At 35.3% G+C, this 22,495-nt stretch overlaps 1 protein-coding gene across 1 annotated transcript in view; it reads right to left on the bottom strand.

Annotated features, from left to right (window-relative positions):
* LOC115225647 (parathyroid hormone/parathyroid hormone-related peptide receptor) overlaps window positions 1-22,495 on the bottom strand; it is a 784,809-nt gene that overhangs the window by 217,345 nt on the left and 544,969 nt on the right. The gene's annotated exons all lie outside the window — the stretch shown is intronic.

Genomic DNA, 22,495 nt, shown 5'->3' with positions numbered 1-22,495 from the left:
GCACCTGGACGAAAACAAACTGTTCCCAGAAGAGCAGAAAGGATGCCGCAAGGGCTCATATGGCTGTAAAGATCAACTAATGATTAATAAAGCCGTAACTGAAGACAGCCACAGAAAGAAGAAAGGCCTCAGTATGGCCTGGATTGACTACAAAAAGGCGTTTGATAGCATCCCCCACACATGGATCCTCGAAACACTAGCCATTAACAAAGTAGCACCAACAATCATAAAATTCATAGAGCACTCTATGAATAAATGGCAAACAGTCCTACACCTCCAAACAAAAGAGGGACTCATGAAAACCAAAGACATCCCCATTAGAAGAGGAATATTCCAGGGAGACACGCTCTCTCCACTCCTTTTCTGCTTGGCACTGTCACCTCTATCTGATATGCTAAATAGAACTGGATGCGGATATAAATGTTACGGCAAAACGATCAGCCACCTTTTATATATGGATGACCTAAAACTATACGCTGCAAATGACAAACAGCTGGAAACACTATTAAAGACAGTTCATGGATTTACCAAAGAAATAGATATGAAATTTGGATTAGAAAAATGCGCCAAAGTAACCATGAAAAGAGGAAAACTAGTTAAGAGTAACAACATCACACTAGATAAAACCAATGAAATAAAAGAATTAGACCAAAGCCAAACTTACAAATACTTAGGAATCTATGAACTAGATAAGACACAACACACACAAATGAAAGAGAAAATAAAAAAAGAATATTATAGACGAGTTAGATCAATACTAAAAACAGAGCTCAATGCTAAAAACAAGATAATAGGTATCAACACTTTAGCTGTCCCAGTTATAAGTTACAGCTACAATATCCTTAACTGGACACGAAATGAACTGTCCAAAATAGATAGGAAAACAAGAAAAATACTGACAGGATCTAGGATGCATCACCCAAAATCTGACATAGAAAGACTATATATACAACGTATAGAAGGTGGTAGAGGCCTTATACAGCTGGAAAACTACTATAAAATAACCACCATAGGACTGCAAAAATACCTACTTCAGAAGGAAGAAAAACTGATCCAGATAGCAGCAAAACACGAGCAAAACAAAAACTGTTCTCAGTATTTAAGGAAGCTGACAAATACAAACAAGAAATCATACCACCTAATAAACACAAAGAAGAAGAAGAAGATGATGAAGAAACAACAAAAGCTATAAAACAAATGAAATCCAAACTAAAAATAGAACAGCAACGAGCCATGATAAAACGATGGCAAGAAAAGCCCCTTCATGGTAAATACTGCACCAAACTAAACGCAAAAGAAATAGACAAAGAAAAATCCCAGCAATGGTTGAGAAGCTCAGGACTCAAAGCAGAACCAGGAGGGATTTTTAATTGCAGCACAAGACCAAAGCCTCCCCACCAGAAATTACCAAAAACATGTAATGAAAAGAAATATTACAAGTAACTGCAGAATATGTGGAGATGGACAAGAAACAATAAATCATATTATCTCTAGCTGCCCAGTCCTGGCTAAGAAGGAATATATTCACAGACATGACAGAGTTGGAACCTACATACATTGGAAGCTATGCCAACATTATGGAATAACAACAGAAAAAAGATGGTATAGGCACACACCAGAAAAGGTCACAGAAAACGAGAAAGCAACCATACCCTGGGATATGCCGATACACACAGATAGAGAAATTAAGGCCAACAGACCAGATATAGTTGTCAGAGATCATGAAGAAAAAAAATGCTTTCTAATTGATGTATCAATACCGGCAGATGACAACGTGTCTCTAAAAGAAATGGAGAAACTCTCAAAATACAAAGACCTGGAAATAGAGGTAACTAGAATGTGGAACCTGAAAACAGAAACAATTCCTATCATAGTAGGTGCATTAGGCATGATAAAAAAATATTCAGACAAATACATAACAAAAACAGCAGGACTTACAAACACATATAACATACAGAAAATTGCACTACTAGGCACTGCACACATCCTACGCAGAACACTTTCCATACAATAACCATCAGAGCATCACAACAAATCACAGCACATACCCAAGGCACACAGAGCTGCGCTCGGTAGTGAAGTGAAAGCACGCTATAAAAATAAAACTACTGAATAATAATAATAATAATAATAATAATAATAATAATAATACCGAAAAATACCTAAGGAATGAGAAACCAGGTTCGAAATTTCCCTAAGACACCTGATGAAGGCTAGAGAGTATATCAGCCGAAACCTTGTGTTAACAACAAACAAGATGAGGACAAATATCCGTCAAACGTAAATAATGTAAATAATTTCTCATCTCTAAAATATAGAACTGTACTTTTCAGTTATACCGTTTTTTTATACATAGAGAGATGAAATGAAAATCGGGCAATTTGGGTAACTAATATTCTGTTAGCTTGTTAGTAGCAAGTTACCCAGATGAGCAACTCAGTCACCGATCACCTTACCCTTGAACATTACCAAAGTGACAGTAACAATTGTAAACAACCCTAGCGATTTATATGGAGCCTCTCCCTCGTAACTTGTGTTCAGTTAGATTTGGGGGAGGCTTGTTCTTCTTCATCACGCACCATTGGTCATTGGACTTTGAAAACTTGTGCGAATGCAATATTTAGGAATAGTGTCACCTTGCTAAGACTTCTAGCTACGGACACCAATCATCTACTCAGTCTTGCATCAAAAGTTTCCAGTTTGATTGTTCACTAACAGCGTGCAATACAAGCTCTCCTTAACCCGCAAGCTATCACTTATGTGTTGCTATGTCTCTCACATTAGTTCCTCTGTACATTTATGAACTTGTAATATCTTCTAACACGGACTGTTATATAAATAGTAAGCTCTCGTGTCATCCACAACCTGGATAGCTCACACCAGACGTATACGTCTTCTGTGAACATAAACCTTAAAGATAGCTTTCATGGCAGCCAAACATTAAAAGCACTTCGACATTTAGAATTAAATTTCAAATAGATTAGTTTGTAAAGGCAGAAAGGACTGATTTATCACTTCCTGGAATAAACCAGCGTCTACTTCACAGAAAAAAGACGGTATATCTGCAAATGAGAACTTACAAATGTGATATTCAAGTTTTGTGCAATAAGATAGTTCATTAACGGAGCATTTAATTATGTATTATCAAATTAAACTTTAAACTAATGATTAACTGTTCTATAGTATAAAGCCAGGTGAAATGTCAATTATCTATACATCAGTGAAGTGCTTTTCTTATTTGAAAGATATTGGTGTGGTCCTTTGGGTTTTGAATTAGATACTTTACATTGTCAAGTTTAAGAACACAGGTTTATAAGTTCAAGTCACGCCGAAGAATTATTTTCAATCTTTCATCTAATATGTCTCAATAAACACCAGTGATGTCAATGTACTAATATACTGGATGCTCTAATAAATCGTAGCTGGGTAACTAAAAAAATATACCAATTCATTTAATTAACTTGTTACGTTAATCTAAAATAATCAATAACAAAGGGAAGGAAAATAGAAAGATCTAGATTAAGAGATTTAATTGAGCATAATTGTTTTGTAGTGAAGAGCAAAAGTATAAACAGGATTTCGATTCTTTGCTAGAGTTGTTTTGATTTATGTCAATAATGAAGCTGGGAACGTATGATCATTCTAACTTAGGCTCAAATTATTCATTTACTTCTTTTCTACACATTTTATATTTATGTAAGAAGAAAATGGTGCCACATATATTGCAGCAGCGCACTGACACAAAGTATCGCCGCAAACGATTGTCAGACTAAATCACTTTTACAGAAAATAACCCTGGTCAGAAAACATTGGTAGAGAGAGAAAGACGGAGAGACAGAGTGAGAGAGAAACAGAGTGAGAGAGAAACAGAGGAAGAAAAAAGTGAACGTGTGAGGTGTCGAAAGACTAAGAAGGATGAAAATGTCTGCAGTATAGAGAAAATATCAGAAGAGAAGGAAACAAGGAAGATCTATATATACAGAGAGAGAGAGAGAGAAAGAGAGAGAGAGAGAGAAGGGGGTAGAGATAGATAGAGAGAGATAGAGGGAGAGAAAGAGAGAAAGGAGAAGGTTATGACGGAGAAAGAGAAGGAACTTGAGGAGAGAGAGAGAGAGAGTGAGACTGAGGCTAACAGGAGGTAAGACGATGTAACAATTCAGTGTTAGCTGCATGATAAACATTGATGAAGGTTAGAAGATAAGACTGCGAAAGAAAATAACATGGCGAAGAAAAACGAGGAGAGACGGCCAGTCTAGCAGACAGAACATCGAATTTAAGTATGTCAGAATATATATATATAAATTTGCGAAGGTGTCATTAATTCTATTATTATCCAATGTAACTATTTTAAAATTGATAATAACAGAACCAATGACACAGGCGATAGCAGGCCATACATAGCATTAAATAGTCGAGGGATTGGCGATTTAATAAGAGTCTTGACTGTTATTTCAAGCAGGTAGACATACTTACTATGTCCTTTGATTAATTTTAATTATATATATACATATATATATATATAATTGAATAAGGGTAGAAATTGATGTTAATCAATTAAAACCAGTAGCCTAGCATATTAAAAAAATCCGAAGATTAAAATACTTTTTACATACAAAATTTAAAGGACTGACCACTAAAGTTTTGTATATATATATATATATATATATATATATATATATATACGTTATGCATATATACAGATCTACACATACACACACACATATATGGTGCATATCAATGTATGTCTATATGAGTAAACGTACATGCATGTATGCTTACATATATAAGTGCAAATATAACAAGCTGGATAGTGTTGTTTAGGACGGACAAGAAAAGGTGTGCATCGTCATAGAGGTCAGTTGTCCCGCTGATGCGATTATCTCTTCGAAAATCAATGAGTAAAGAATAACTAGAGACAAACCGCCAGTTCCTATTACCAGATTAAGTTATACCAATAATAACTACCGCATGTGGTTTTGTGAGTAAATGCCCAAGTAAATACTTATAAGTGGTTACCTGGATAAGCAGGAGGTTTTTCAGAAAAGAGAAATCAATTAGGTAACACGTACATAACAAATATATTCTGTAAGTGGAACATTAGAAAATATGCAAGATTTTTCTCAAGTTCAACATGTGATTTGGTTTTTGTTACCTACATTTCAAAGATGGAACTTTGTTTGTTAGAAACTAGCTCTATCCTTTGTGGGGAAACCACTACAAATAATTAGAAATGGAAGATAATCCACACATACATACTTGGGCACGCATGCACATATATTCATGTTCAAGTTTAGATACATACTTATTTCCAAGCCTTGACGCACTGCAGTAAATTTGTCTCATGACGAGATCTAATGATATCGAAATATATTTGAATAAGCTAATATTGGAGTTATGTCATAATTTTAGCGTTTGCACACTGCAGAGGGCAGTTTTAATCTTCTAGTTGTATGAATATCTTTATTTAATTGATCTTTCAAATTCTTATTACATGTGTTGCGCGAAGGTGTTAGACGCCTCCCTGGAGAGAATGGACTGGGTGACTAGTATAAATAGTAACGGTCTGTGTAAGTGAGGTAGTTCTACAGTTCGTGTGTTGATAGTTCAAAGTTGGAGTTCAAAGTTCACAGTTCGAGTTAGCGTGTTGGATTGTTGGTTCTTAAAAGAATATTGTTACTTTTCGTGTGGTTACTGCCGTTTGTTTCGATTATATTTTTATTACACTATTGCAGTGTATTCGTTTATCCATAAGAATATAACAATATGCAAGACTCATATATATATATATAGGATAACATTTTTTCAGAAAAAATTTCATCAAAATGTGGCAGCATATTAAAATACCTTTAAAGGTTAAAATTATAAACAACTTATAAACAAGGGCAAAAGAAAGATTATTTCTGTGCCAATATGCTGAGAACAGACTTTAAATCGTCAATTTCCACATTTCATTATACATTGAATGTATAATGAAAAGTGGAAATTGACGATTTAAAGTCTGTTCTCAGCATATTGGCACAGAAATAATTTTTCTTTTGCCCTTGTTTATATGTTATATATATATATATATATCCTAGAAAAGTACAAACCAAGATTTAAACTTTAACAGAGTATATATACAAATAACTATTCACATACAAAATTCGTTCTACCACTTATGAGGAAGGTACTCAGCTAACGACCTAAATTTTAACCATTGGACTGCATACGAACGACTCCTGTACACTCTCCCACCAGACAGATTAAATTTGCAGTGCCTTGATTATAACTAAACATGTTCACTCAACCGTGTCGGCCTTCTTTTTAGGCGCAACATATACTGACACATGGCACTAACGCACGGACGTAGCGGGAAACGTACAAACGGTTAGAAACTTAATCATGTGTTCATTCTCTACAAACACTAGACAGAAAACATTCTGAGCATTGATTGTTTGGACTTGTTCAGTCAATTGTGTCAACCTTAACTTACGACGCCAAACATTGTCACTTGATACTAACACACGGACGTAGCGGGGGAACCTACAAAAATTTCTAAGACTAGTCATATGACCATCTTCTACCAATCAAACCCTATTCAATACATATTACTAATTTGAGCCATGAACTCCCTATAAAAACAGGGTAAACTTCAAACACCAGTCAGAACCAAAACAGCTGTGACATAAGAAACGTCTTTCTATTTGAACTTTTTGAAAATCAGTGTAAACTGTGAAACCGGCTAAAGCTTCAAATATATTAATAAAAAATATTCTAACTATTCTCAATGTATTTTCATCTGTTTTTCCTATAGGATCTTAATGATTTTCGTCCTGTTTACAACTATCTTTAAAAACAATTTTTAATGTATCGTATAGATGTAATTTTTGATGTTGAATCCGAATTTATCTATTCCAGAAAGATTTCGCAAAAATGGTACAGGTGTTCAAAGTTTGATAATTTTCAGACAATCAGAAGACAGCTCGTTCGCTGCCTCTTCCATCATCATGGAGAGTGGGTATCGGCATTTCAAAATATTGCTAGAAATAACAATATTTCTAGCAATAGCACACACATAATTCCCTTTTACATACACACACATACACTTACACAAAGTTGAAACACTCACACTACCAGTTTGCCATCACCCCTTCCTTCCCTATTCACCTATCACCCCTTCCTTTCTCATTCATATGTTGTGATGGAGGAAAACATAAGAGTATTATTATAGTAGATTATCTTTCTCGTATTTCCTTCTCCTCCTTGTGAGCATGCGCAGCATCTTTGGTTACTATAGAAACAGAGTTTTTCGCCACGTTGATGTGTAAAATACTCGCTTTTATTAGGTTGTCAAGAAAGTTCTTGCTGTTTATAATCTTTAAATTCAGATGCACATATCTCGGCTGAAACAAAACTTTATTAATCGAAATAAACACCATCAGAATCAACACACTTTTGCCAACGTGAAACACGTTTATTTATGCCAGTAGCGTAAAAATCCTGCGTTCTGGTGGCGATGAAGTCGTTGAAGTCGTTGAAGTCGTGTTTGGAATCGTCTTGGTTTTTGAAGCATTTTTCACGCAAAAAGTTGTCAAGATGCTTCAAAAAGTGGTAGTCGGTAGGCGAGAGGCCTGATGAGTATGGCGGATGAGACAGAGTTTCGTAGCTTAATTCGTTCATCTTCTGCAGGGCTAGTTGTGCGACGTGCGGCCGAGAGTTGTCGTGGAGAAGAATTGGTCCTTTTCTATTGACCAATGCTGGCTGCTATTGTCGGAGTTTCTTATGAATTTCATCCATTTGCTGACAAAACATCTCTGCCGTAATGGTTTCGCCTGGATCCAAAAAGCTGTGATGAATGAGACCAGCAGCAGACCACCAAACACTCACCATGACCTTCTTTTGTTGCAAATTTGGCTTCAGGAATGCTGTGTAGCTTCGTCGGCGTCCAACTACTGAACTAAGCGTCGCCGGTTGTCGTAAAGAATCCACTTTTCATCGCAAGTCACAATCCGGTCGAGAAACGAATCTTTCTTGTTGCGTAAAAGAAGGGAACACGACACTTCAAAACGGCGTGTGTTTTGGGGGGTTGTCATTCAATTCGTGCGGTACCTATTTCTCAAATATTTTTGTTTTTCCAATCTCTTTTAAGCGGTTGGAAATTGTCGTATACGTTACGTCTAATTCAAAAGCAAGCTCTCGAACACGGCTGACCATTACGTTTATCAGCTTCAAGACTCTCGTCATCGCTACAAAATTTCTTGAACCATCATTGTGCTGTACGTTCATTAGTAGTTCCTGGGCCAAATGCATCGTTGATATCGCGAGCTGTTTAAGCAGCTTTTCGGCCTAGCTTGAACTGGAATAAGAAAATTGTGCGAATTTGCTTTTTGAGCATGTTGTATTCAACTTTCCGAAAAAAATGGCCTAATTATTCAAAAAGAAAACGAGTAACAGGATTAGATAGAGCGAAAAACGGGCTTTAAAATGATATATGAAGTCAAAGTAATTTAACGACGATTAATTTGGAAATACATAATTTAAAACCAAAATTAAAAATTCCGCAAGAACTTTCTTGACAACCTAATAATTGGCTAAAATACCCAAAATTTGCAAACTTTAAGGGCTAACATTTTACTTATGGATTTATTGGGAAAATGAATTTCATTTCATTAGTAGTATACTAGTATACAAAGCTTAAACCATATACCAAATTTGAAAAACATTGGTAGAAATTGTAAACAGTGAAGAAAATTACAAAGATCCTTCCTATATATCTACCCGTGTGGAATAAAATAACTTTGTTTCATATATATATATATATATAGATAAGAAAGTTGGTTTGTGAAAGCACATGGGTGAATATATAAAAAATAGTAAAGAGTGAAAAAACGACAGAAGGCTTAAATGTTAAAATATATATATATTTGCGTCAATATGTCTGAAGAATATTAGAAAATTTTTTAAACAAATTTTTTAAAAAAATTTTCTAATATTCTTCAGACATATTGACGCAAATATATATATTTTTTAACATTTAAGCCTTCTGTCGTTCTTTCACTCTTTACTATTTTATATATATATATATATATATATATATATATATATATACTCTTTTACTATTTTACTTGTTTCAGTCATTTGACTGCGGCCATGCTGGAGCACCGCCTTTAGTCGAGCAAATCGACCCCGGGACTTATTCTTTGTAAGCCCAGTACTTATTCTATCGGTCTCTTTTGCCGAACTGCTAAGTGACGGGGACGTAAACACACCAGCATCGGTTGTCAAGCAATGCTAGGGGGACAAACACAGACACACAAGCATATACACACACATACATCTCTCTCTCTCTCTCTCTCTCCTCTCTCTCTCTCTCTATATATATATATATATATATATATATATATATATATATATTCCTATACCTGTACGCACGCACAGATTAAGAGAGACGACTGACATGGAGTGAAGTATATAGAGAATCAACTAGAAATAGAATATACTAAGTATTGGGGGAGAGAAAAGTGGGTGCGGAGAAAGAAGCAAAAACAGAGAAAGGCAGCTAATTAGGAAAATGGAGAAGAAAGAACAGTTGAAGATGTAGCGTGTAAAAGGGAGACAGGTGGAAAGAAGAAAGTTATTCATACAAAAGAAGACGAGGAGCCTCTCCCCTGCTCGCTCATCTGCTAGAAATACTAGCCTAATTCTCTCGAAGTATAAAGCTCGGCTTTGGAAAAGAAGAGTTCATTAGACAACAAAGTCCTAGATATACAAAAAGTCAGCATTGATCAGCATCAAAGAGTTTTGAACATAGGCCTGTTGAACAGAGTTAGCTAACCTGGAGGTTAAACAACAAAAGCTATCATTTCAGAGAATTCAATTTTCACGGCAAATTCAGTTTTCCTGTCCGTTTTCATTTGTTATTATTATATTTTTTAGCTCTGAAAGCTAATACTATACTGGCGCACCACTTTCAGTTAACGTGTGAAATATATTTATTGCTCAATAAAAACAAAAAAAACAAACGTGACCAACAGTCTTTCATGTTATCATAGTTTTGTGGAAAGATTCCGACCAACCCCACGTGACTAAAGGTGAACTCTCTCACTTTTATAAAATAAAGAATTGTCGAGTCGTCAGTAGTTTGTGTTGGTAGCAGTTCACTGTGAGCCTTTGATATCAAGTGTTGCGTCTTGTGTGATTGTAGTAGTGTGTGGTGTATATACTTTCTCCCCGCTGCTTCGTTATATTATATATCCAATACAAGGATATAAAAGTGGTGACGAGTTGTTCGAAGCTCGTGTTGGACGTTTAAAATATTTTGGTACGAAACCAAAGTAGAAATCGTTTTAACATGCAAAAAGTTATTGGCTTCCGTGGTGCAGTTGCAAAAGCAACTACAGCAGCTGTAGCAGCAGTTACAGCAGCAGCAGCAGCGGCAGCAGCAGCAAGTACAACAGCAACAACAGCAAAACCAACAATTGCTGGAATTAATGTTGAAGAAATCTGAAATTACTTCATGTTCGTACTCGCCAGACAGCGTAGCAAACTCAATTGAAGAATTCAGCTATAATCCAGAAAAGGGATTACCTTTTCTGCATATTTTCGTAGATACGAGATACGGAGAAATCTTCAAAGAAGTGTATAAAAGTTGGTTCGACGAGAAAAACGTACGCCTACTTGTCCCCTGCCGAACACGAAAAATATTGTAATTATGTTCTGCCAAAGAAGCCAGGTGAGATTTGTTTCGATGAAATTCCCTGTTCAATACATGTTGGCAATGTTTAAATTTGGTCGGAAAAGATGATGAAGATTTTGTCACCTATGCCGGAGTGGTTAACAGAGAATGTGAGAAATTCAAATTGAATGAGTTGACTCTGGACATTGTTCAAGTTTTTAATTTTTGTTCAAGGGCTTACTTGCAAGCAAAGATGCAGATATACGTTCCGGATATTAACAAAATTAGAACAGGACCAAAATTTAACTCTGACGGCAGTAGCAGAAGTTTGTCAGAGGATTATTAATTTACCACATGCCGCAAATGAAACTGAAGAGTAAGATTTCTCTCAGATTCAAGCTTGTTGACCGGTAGCGAATAAAAAACAAAACAAAAAATATTAAGACCAAATGCATGTTATGGGTATAGCGGTCTACATTTTAAAAATAATTGTCTGTTTAAGTATATAAAATGCTACAAGTGTGGTAAAATAGGTCATAAAAGGTCGCATGGTTCAACAGAAAAAAATCGTGTAAACGGATTATAGGTGACAAAACATGAAAGGTTTACAAACTAGTTATTGTAAAAGAAACGCAGAGTCAGATGAACAGCTGAAGCATGATAAAAAGATGTCAGAGTTATTTCGTACGTAGCCATTAGCTATCAGCAGATAGAGAACGTCATCGGCTTAAAGTGTGATAAACAACAGAAATTCATATATTACAACTTTAGACGGTTTGTTTAATTTACTGTATCAGTTTTGCTGTTGTTTAGTCACCAGATCAAAACTGATTAAAAAGATGCCTTGCTGGCCGTGTCTGTTTCGAAAACATATCAAAGAATATATTAGCCAATACGATTTTCGTTGCTGTTATCTTGTTATGTTAAGGTGTAATGTTAGAGATATTAGAAGCTATTTCTGGAAGGTAAAGGGACGACACAGAGGCTTTCTCATCCGCTCGCCAATTTTATAGTATGTATTTGCTTCTATGACACAGTAAGAATCGTGGTCAACAGATTACTCTGAAGGTAAAACAAACTCACGTTGAAAATCATAATTTGAAAGGGTGTGAATGGAAGTAATTATTTAAAGAAATATTTATATTAGAATAAAAGAAACATAAATTGACCAATATGATGGAATATTTAAATATTTAGGATTAATTGTAAATATCAATAAATAAATATTAAAGTAAATCATGTAACCATTCATTACAGATTCCATAATATTCAATTAACTTTGGTGTTGGAAATTTAGACAATAGTATTTCTAGACAAATAGACAAGGGCCCGGGAACAGGGGATGCAGCGGGTGCACATGCACCCCTTGGAATTTTCAGGTGGTGCAAAATCAAAATTCGCACCCACTACATAATTTTACCAGTTTCAGATAATAGTGTCTAAAAAGTTATCTGTATAAGATGCTTGAAGCTAAATTTCGTTTCAAAGCAAAAACAAAGAACAAAAATAAATAAATAAAAGTGATGAAGCTGGGCTTAAAATTCCCAAGGAAATTTATGACTTCTGAAGCAAAGTAGCGTCAAAATAAAAAGTATGTGACAACAACAACAATAGCAGCAAACAACAAGAACAACAATATGACCAGCATCTACGGCTACTCTTCAATACATCACATTACTTGGATTCTTGAAGACAGTTCTATTCTGACAAAAATAACTCCAAAATCTTGCAATGCTGAAAATGTGTGAAGGTTCTTGTATTCTCTCAGTCTGTCACCTCTCTCAAGTTCTTTGAAGTTGATGTTGATAAAGACTGACGACATGGTTGAATGGATTCGACTATTTGACCTCAGCCTAAAAATAAAAGCCCTTTAAAATAGGTACTGTTTAAAAGTCGCCAGATACCGCCATATTCCCGAGACTATTGAAAGAAGCTATAATAAAACCTATATAGGTACAAAGGAGATAGCAGTGCTGAAGCTAAAAATTACAGACCTGTTTCCCTCACGTCTTACACGTCTAAAATTATCCAATGCCTTGTCCGAAGACAAAAAGTAATAACATACCTGGAGGAAAAACAACTTAGATGACACTCGGTATAGGTTTCGACTGAACGAAGTTGCCTGTCACAATTCTTACAGCATCATAACACTACCTCTAATAATCTCTTAAGGGGAAAGATCATTGACTGTTAAAACCTTGATATTGTTAAGGCGCTTGACAAGACCGATCATGGAATCATCTGCCATAATTTAGGAAATCTTGGTATCCCAGGAAAAGTCGGAGAATGGTTCTTTAACTCTCTATATGGTAGGAGTCAACCTATTGCTGCAAATGGATTTCTCTCTAAGTTACCTGCAATACGTCGTATACATCAGGGAATGAATTACACAAGAATATCGATGGCTAGGATCTAAACCAGAAAAAATACGAAAATTAGTACATCAAAATTTCAGCTTCTTCATTACAAACGAATTCACCCAAATCGCAATATTTGACACAAGGTAACATAATGATTCAGAGCACTGATGACATAGAGGAGATAGGTGTAATCATGTCAAATGATGGATTTTCCATCAGCCATATTATCAAACTAAATGCAGGAAAATGATAGGCTGCATCCTACGAACATTCATGACAAGGGAACTGGTAGTTAGGGAAAACACTAGTGCTGAGCAGTATAAATTACTGCTTAAATTTTAATATTCTTACTCATCCAGTCTCATAGAAGAAATTGAAGGGTTACAAGGAATATTCACTGATAAAATACCTTCAGTTAAATTTTCTAGCTTCTGAGAAATTTGGTCGAAAAGTTCCTGGAAAGTTCTGAGGATTTTCTAACTTCCGGGATATTTCGTTCAAAACGTCCTGGAAAGTTCCGAGGATATTCTAACTTCCGGGACATTTGGTCGAAAACTTCCTGGGAAGTTTCGAAGATGTTTTAACTTCCGGCAAATTTGGTCGAAAACTTCTTGGAAAGTTCCGAGGATTTTCTAACTTCCGGGATATTTCGTCGAAAACTTCCCGGAAAGTTCCGAGGAACTTTTCGACCAAATTCCCCAAAAGTTAGAAAATCCTCTGAACTTTCCAGGAAACTTTTCGACGAAACATCTAAGAAGTTCAAAAATCCTTGGAACTTTCCAGGAAATTTTCGACCAAATTTCGCGGAAGTTAGAAAATCCTCGGAACATTCCAGGAAGGCTTCGACGAAATATCCCGGAAGTTAGAAAACCCACGGAACTTTCCATGAATTTTCGACCAATTTTCCCTGAATTTAGAAAATCCTCGGAACTTTCCAGGACGTTTTCGACGAAATATCCCGGAAGTTAGAAAATCATCGGAACTCCCCGGGAAGTTTTAGACCAAATTTCCCGGAAGTTAGAAAATCCTCGGAACTTTCTGGAAAGTTCCGATGATTTTCTAACTTCCGGGATATTTCGTCGAATAGTTCAAAACGATCACACCATCAATGGAAAATTGCAATACCAACTTCCTAAGGTAGTTATGAAAGGCTATCAAGACTAAGCACCCAGAAAAACTGATGAATGGGGTCTTGTCTCATTAGAACAATGCTTCAGCACACAAGTCCTTGGTTTTAATGGCTGCTGTATGTGACTGGCTTTGAACTGTTTGATCATGCTCCCTATGTTAGTGATTTGGTTCCTCCTCGTTATCATCTGTTTCCCAACATAGAAAAACACTCAGCCGAGCACCAGTATCACTATGATGAGAAAAGCTTCTTCACCAGTGCGACCCAGGCACTGCAACTACTAATGGAAATGTGTGGATAGTAAGAGGAACTGTGTTAGAAAATGAACTTCATTTGGTCACATTCCATTGAGAGTGTCTTGCTCAGATTATGAGCATTTCAGCCGACCCTCATAATAAAAATTATTATACCTGCATTTATTTAAATTTTAACATTGGAACATTCCACATTTTTCATTAAAAAAATTAGGACCTGGTTTTGCACCTCCTTAGCAAATTTTGTTGCTCGGCCACTGCAAATAGAATGCCCACAGAATGACCTTAAGTTAAATGGAATTTTACAAATTTAGTTCATTAGTAAATCAGAGAACATATGTAAGATATTTGTTGAATTTACTTGCCAATTATTACCTTTTATCCTTCCAGGTTGAGAGTGGGTGCCGAATGATATAATGTGAAAGAGGAACATAATTAGATTAAGATAATCGATTATACCACACCTTCCAAACAGGTGACCTGATGTTCAGGTGAGAAATAAATCATATATGAACCAAGGAAAATTGATAAGCCTTAGGAAAGTCAAGACAGCAATGTGGTCTCAATTAACGATTGATTTACTTAACCTGCTAATAACTTTGGGAAATGTATGATTACCATAATTTCTAATTATTTGCCTAAAATAGAACTATAAATAAAATTCCAATTTCTTAATTGAGAAGATGATAATAAGAAATTCTACACACACATACGTTCATGCTCAAGTATGTGAACTGATGTTCACATACATGCTGAAAAATACCAAAAATACATCACAGGGGCTCTTCTGTATTTATAGAAAATAACAAGACTAGAAGATCAACGAAAGTATACATTGTCATAATTTATCTCCCACTGTATCACTTAACAAACTCCAAATGTCAGGGGTTAGTTCTTAGAGTTTCAAATCAGCGACTAGTTGTTATTTATTTTTGATACTTCATTTCGAAAAATTAATAATTTCAAAATGAAAAGAAAATGAACACCCCAATAATCAACAAACTACCCTTCTTTCTTTTAGTTATCCTCCTCTCCTCTTCCTGCCACCACCATCACTATTACTACTACTACTACTACCAGTACTACTACTACTACTATACTACTACTACTACTACTACTAGTTCTTTCATGCATTCTCAACGAAATCTTACAAGTCACAGGTAAAAGTTTTCTGCATACAATCCACTGTGAATAATATGAGTTCTATTTTAATTTAATGTACACCCTGAAAATTATAAAAAATTCAAAGTAAAGACGCCTCCGAAAGTGTGTTATACAAACAAACAAGAAGAGACTTGTATAAAATCACTGGTCAATTCTGACTATTGTTATATGGTATATAATTAATCCTAAGCTATCTATAACTGAGATAACATTTAAGGCTGTTATGCACAGCAACACGTACTTTCCTTTCAGATTTATTGTTTACGTCATATTTATGTTTTTGGGTGGTAGCTATCAGAGAACAATGGGTAATAAAAATAATAGAACAGCAGGTAAAATGACTTGCTTTTATTAAATTCCTTTAAATGTTTTATTTGAAATACTGCGGAAATTAATTTTGCCTTTATTATTGCGCGTCTCAAAAATAGTTGTCTCTAGAATAGAATTAAAGGACTACTCATTCAGCTAAAGTTTGTGACTGTACATGTTAGAAATGAATGCAATGTTTAGTCTTTTGTTTTAAGCTTTAGGTGCAATGTCCCTTCATTTTGCTTTATTGATTGTACAAATGTAATGGCCTTTGCTCTCCGAAGCTTGCCGGAATCATACTTCTCATGCATTCCAGTCCCACTTATTTCTGTGTCCATCACCCATTCCCAAGATCCCACACTAATCATTACTCCTAGCTCGACCCTAAACGCCCCCGGAATTCTTTTCCTACTTATATCTTTCTTGTAGATGCTCACAGCTTTAAAATGAGACAGGTTTAAGGTTAAGTTAGAGCTACGGTACGGTACGAAAATTGCAACCTTTTACAAAATATGAGTTTACAGTAAAATTTCATTGTCGTTGGCATATTCTTTTTCTTTAATTTCGGGAACTTTTTATGAAATTTTCCCTTCCATATTCAAAGTTTATATAACATTTTAGTTAGTTAAATTACTAATATTTTTCGTCATTAAATATGTTTGGCAATGTTTTTAATTTTCTTCCATTAAATTCTTTGTGTTTATGCATACATACACACGCACACACATGCACACCACACACACACACGCACAGACATGTCCTTGTCCTTAAAGAAGAACACTGTTGGCAGTGGCTACGACGTTTCGACCAGTTACGCCATCGTCACTCTTGTTGAATTTGCTGATCGATTAACTTTTCAAAATCTTACTCATCTAGGCAAAGTCACTTCTTATTTGTTATTTCTCATCGCTGTGAAGACGGAAACATTTTTACAGTGCGACCTTTGGCTGCTGGAACTATTTAGCATAACGGCGATAGGTGCATTTTTCTTTAGAGAAGTAAACGTTGGTAGGGAAACAAAGCTACATAAGAAAATTTAACTATAATATTAATAGACAAAAATATTTAAACTCATACTTTTCTCATTCCGAAGGTTATAATGCAAGTACCGACTTAAGTAATACAATTGCTGTAATCTGTTTGAAATCAGTATTTATATTAGTTAATTAAATACACACTAAGCAGCGATGATAGCTGTGTTCGCCTATATTTAACATGTTTTTGTACACGCAAATGTAGAAAGACGATGCTACGAAAACTGTTTCTATGAAGTTTGAAGTTCTTATAGACAATGCAAGTAAAAACATAATAGTCTGGGCTGTGAATGATGTAGGACATGTATTTCTGCTTCGATATGCTAGATGCTTTCTTCATATGCATTGTCTATAAGGAGAAATTCCCTCCCGAGACAGTTACCACAGTGAAAGCGCTAAATACTACTGAACATAGTATTAATAATCACTACTTAATGTTTCCGTTAACTGGATTAATTCCAACTTGACAAAACTTTGCACACATCAGCAAATTTGTTATTTGCCGTTTAAATATAAAACAGCAATTCTTGCTGTGCTATGCAGAAGGGATTCGGTTTCTATAGTCGACGAAGTATATCAATGCATACAAATACGTGTCTTACAGTCAGTTGATATGGTAGTGTGTTTTCACACTCTTAGCCTATTGAGGGAATTTCTCTTCAGTACAGTTTCTGCAGCGAAGGTCGTTACACTTTCGCGTGTACACAAACGTATTGAATATAAATAAACACTGTTTCATTAGTATTTATAATATTTATCATTTACATGGTTGTTATAGATAATGAATTGGTAGAGTGTTTAGAGTATTGGATAAAATTCCCAGTGGTGTTTCTTCCTGGTCCCTTCGCTCATATCCTGTTGAAGTTAAACGTTTTCAGAATTTTGTGACCGTTAAATAAAGCACCAGTCAAGTACAAGAATCGATTTTTACCCTTTTATTCTCACGAGATAGGCATCACTGCGTTGTGAGAGGGCTGTGGGAGGCCATGACCATCAGAAGAAAAAGAGAAAACACCAGTGATGTCAGAAAAGATAGGGAATTGAATTGACAATTGAATCTCCAGTGAGCTAAGAAGAACTACCCACACAGCAAAATTTAGCGGTTGTAGATGATGATGATAGTAATAATGATTATGGTAACGATGTAGTTTTATTGTAAAATGTAATTTATCGACCAAACGGTTTCTGTGGAGAAGTTGCATTAAGCTAGTTCACACACTGATACATCCAGATATTTAATAATACAATATATAGAAAAATACAATATTTAATAGTCAATGAACTGTGTAAGTACTGATTGTTTGGAAGTGAGTTGTAGCTGCGGAGAAATATCCGCAATGATTTGTTCGAGGTGACTTGTTCTCGTGAACTTCTTGATACCATATACAACATATTCATAAGATTATGGAAAAGTAATTAATTTTTTTTTGCTTTTTTCCTCGCTATAATCCTTTACTTCGATATAAAAGATAGTCTAACATTAAAAATAAACAACAAACAGAGAGAAAAAAAATCTAATCGTTTTAGTTGATAAACTAGAACACGAGAAATCGTTTTAAAAAAATAAAATGGAAGATAATTGAAAGTTTTAGTTTGTGTCTTCCATGTTCTTATCAAACATTGCAAGAACTTCATGTTGTTATCAGGAAAATCAGAAAATTGAAAAATCAAACATGATGTGAGCTGCTGATGCTACTACTACTACTACTACTACTACTACTACTACTACTACTACTACTACTACATCATTTACCTGATTACATAAAATACCAGTCAAATTCTAAGATCATATCTTCCTGTCTTTATAAAAGAACACATTGGGTAATTCAGTCTATTGTACAGATCTCCCAAGCAAAAAATAAGATATCTGCTGCTGCTACTACAGATGATGATGATGATGAGGGTGATGAGGTTGATGAAGTTGATGTAGAGGATAATAATGACAATGATGGCGATGAGGGAAAAATTGATATTCGTATCGCAAAGGAAGAAAATATCAAGCTGATACAAATAAATAAACGAAAATAAGAATGAATTCCAGGAATGATCCCAGTATAAAGGATTTGGAGATTACAAATTGAAGCATTCACAAAATTATAGGTTTGCTATAAATGATAGGCAACATACTGACAAATATATAATGATAACACTTTGTAAAAGAGTTCCGTTTAACAGAGCACCAACATTACGTAAAGTACGCTTAAATCTATAGAGACCAACAAAAAGAAACATTAAAGGAAACGTTGGATATGCCCAAAGCAGACAAATCTGCGTGTATTTATAAAGGGAAAGAATATAGTAACATTTCTGGAATAAAAATTTGGAGGAGTGTAGGTGGGCTTATCGGAATAACAATACAGAAGGTTAATATTTTTTCAGCAAGGTGAAAAAAAAAACGAAAAACAAAAACGAACAAAAAAACAGAATTACCTTGATTTAGGCAATGCATAAACACATTATGACATTGAAGAAATCTTATAATCTCATTTGAACTGGTTGAGATATATGCAACTATTCCTGAAGGGACATTGATAGAATACTTCGAAAGTGTAGAAATAACGATACAATGATTTTTTTAATGTTCGAAAATGTCCAAAACCTCTTTCTCAACCAGAAACATACGCTTTTATGCATGTTTGAGAAGCTGTATTTACTTTATTTCTAATGCAAAATAGAGAAATCTTGAAGTAGCTCTCAAAATATATATATAATAAAATAAAAATGATGATGGCATTAATAATAATAATAATAATAATAATAATAATAATAATAATAATAATAATAATCAAAGATGGTAATATACGACCAAAGAATGAAGGGTTACCACCAGAATAGTTTATTCAGAGTAGATCAGAAGAGATTCTATAAAGAAATAAATGGAGAGTGTACAGATGAAAAGTTGATACCAGATAACAATGAAATCAAAGGTTTGGGAGTGACATCTGGAGCAAAGAAAAGGAGCACAAGAAGGATGCTGAATAGTTTCAGAACTGAAGCAAACAGTAGGCTGTCCACAACAGGCAGAACTAGTCATTTTAGTTAGAGAAGTGAAGGAAATCAGCAAAAAGAGGAGCAACTGGAAGGCCCCGGGGCCAGATGGAGTTCAAGACTACTGAATTAAAAGATTTGGTGAATGTCATGCAAGAATAGCTGCGCAGCTCAACACCCTGTTAAATGCTGACCAATTAACACCAGAGTGGTTGACATTGGGTAGGACAGTGCTGTGCTTGAAAAACATCGAAAAAGACAATACGGTAGACAATTACAGGCCGATATTCTGTCTGCCATTTATGCGGAAATTGATTGGAATATTCGCAGAGTCAATGTACGAAGATCTGGAAAAAATGGAGTCCTGCCACATGAGCGGAAGGGTTGTAAGCGCAAGTGCAGAGGTACCAAGAATCAACTCCTGATAGACAAAACTGTACTTAGAGACTGCAAGAGGAAGAAAACTAACTTAGCCATGTCATGGATCGACTATCGTAAGGCGTACGATATGATCCCACACTCTTGGACAATGGAGTGTATGAACCTATTTGGTATTGCATCGAATGTTGAGCGATTGCTTGGAAAAAGTATGGTGAATAGAACGGAACTGACAGCATATAGAGGTTTAGGGACAGTAAAAATCAAGAGGGGCATCTTCCAAGGGGACTACCTGTCCCCGCTTATCTTTGTACTGTGCTTGATCCCACTAACACTGATTCTGAAGAAAGCAAAAACTGGGTTTGTATTAAAAAGCCGCCAACAGAAAGTCAACCATTTGTTACTCATGGATGACTTCAAACTTTAAGGTAAAGATGAAGCCCAAGTCAGTTACCTCGTTGATACAGTGTATAAATTCAGTGCTGATATCAGAATGGAATTTGGACTGAGAAGTTTTGGTGTGTTAGTCTTGAAGAGAGGCAAAATCAAATGTATAGACGAGCTATCGATACCGTCGGGGGAGGTTATGAAATAGAAGGGACGGGCTATAAGTACTTGGGGATTTTGGAAATGGATAAATTGATAGAGAAAGAAATAACAGAAAAATTTAAGTACTTGCGCAGACTGAGACTGATACTTAAGTCGAAATTATACGGACGGAATAAGATTGAAGCTTTCAAAACCTGGGCGGTTTCACTCCTTAGATATGGAGCAGAGGTAATCGGATGGATAGTAGACGAACTAAACAGCTTAGACAGAAAGACAAGGAAGTTGCTAACTAGATATGGGACATTCCATCCAAAAGCAACACAGATAGATTGTATGTATCAAGAAAAAGAGGGGGAAGAAGACTGATCGGATGCGAACACGGCATTAGAGCAGAAGAAAACAACATATCATGGTATGTAACAATGTTACAGTATCACTATTATTAGAAGTAAGAAGGTCAGGCTTGTGTAGGATGAAAGATTGCAAAGATAAAGTACTGTACAAGCAATTGAAAACGAACGAAATAGAAAATAGATGGGTAAACAAAAGAATGCATGGACAATTTCATAGGGATGTTGAAGATGAGACAGGCAGCGAAAAAAGATGGCTGTGAATGACTAAAAGTAATTTAAAACCGGAAACGGAGGCTCTAATCTGTGCTGCCCAAGAGCAAACACTAACAACAAACTACATAAAATATAGTGTAGACAACACATCAGAAAGTGAATGGTGCAGAATCTGTGGACTAAAATGGTGAAACTGTATGGCATATTACCAGCCAATGTACGCTACTAGCCCAGAAGGAATATAAGAGACGCCACCACAATATAGCATGGCTTGTCCATTGGGCATTTGCAACAAGTATGGACTTGACGGAGTACAACCACAAACCCGAAGGCATCATAAAAAATGATAATGCAAAGATCCTGTGAGATTTTTTGATTCAGTGCGACCATGAGATAGAGAATAGGAAACTAGACAAAGTCTTAACTGAGAAAGAAATCAAACTATGCTGGATCATACATATTATATGCCTAACTGACAAAAAGTTATGCGATAAGGAAGAAAGAAAAGTCGATAGGTTAGCTTGGGAGGTAAAGCAGTTGTGGTCGATGAAAACGGTGGTAGTAGTACCACTAATTGTCGGAGACCTGTGAACAGTAAGTAAAATCTCGAGAAGTACATGGAACAAATAGGGGCTGCAATAAGGGTGGAGCATTTGCAGAAAACAGCACTGCTTGGAACTGCTCGAATACTCCGGAAGGTGTTCGAAAAATAAGAGGTGTTATCTTAGTTCACTGGTAGTGAACATCTGACACCGTAGTACAAAGGCAATAATAATAGTGCAAAGGCAATAATAATAATAATAATAATAATAATAATAATAATAATAATAATAATAATATAATAATAATAATTTATTATCTACAATTCTCTGTGAAAATTTTTACCCTTCTGTTATCCTTGACTACTCGAATAGGTAAACACCTTTTATTGCAACAAATTAAACGCACGATAAAAATTAAGGAGATAAGCACCTGCCAATAAATAGAAACTGCACAATTACGAAAACTGTAAACTACAGCAAAACCTATAAAAAGATAAGGAAAATTTAAAAAGTAAAAAGAAATCCAACAATTCAAAAGTTCTACGATGTAAACGTCAGTATATATATA

This window comes from Octopus sinensis, linkage group LG1, assembly GCF_006345805.1.
Source record: "Octopus sinensis linkage group LG1, ASM634580v1, whole genome shotgun sequence".
Classification (NCBI taxonomy): domain Eukaryota; kingdom Metazoa; phylum Mollusca; class Cephalopoda; order Octopoda; family Octopodidae; genus Octopus; species Octopus sinensis.
Note: the sequence above shows the minus strand (reverse complement) of the source record. Positions and strands in the feature narration are given on the sequence as shown.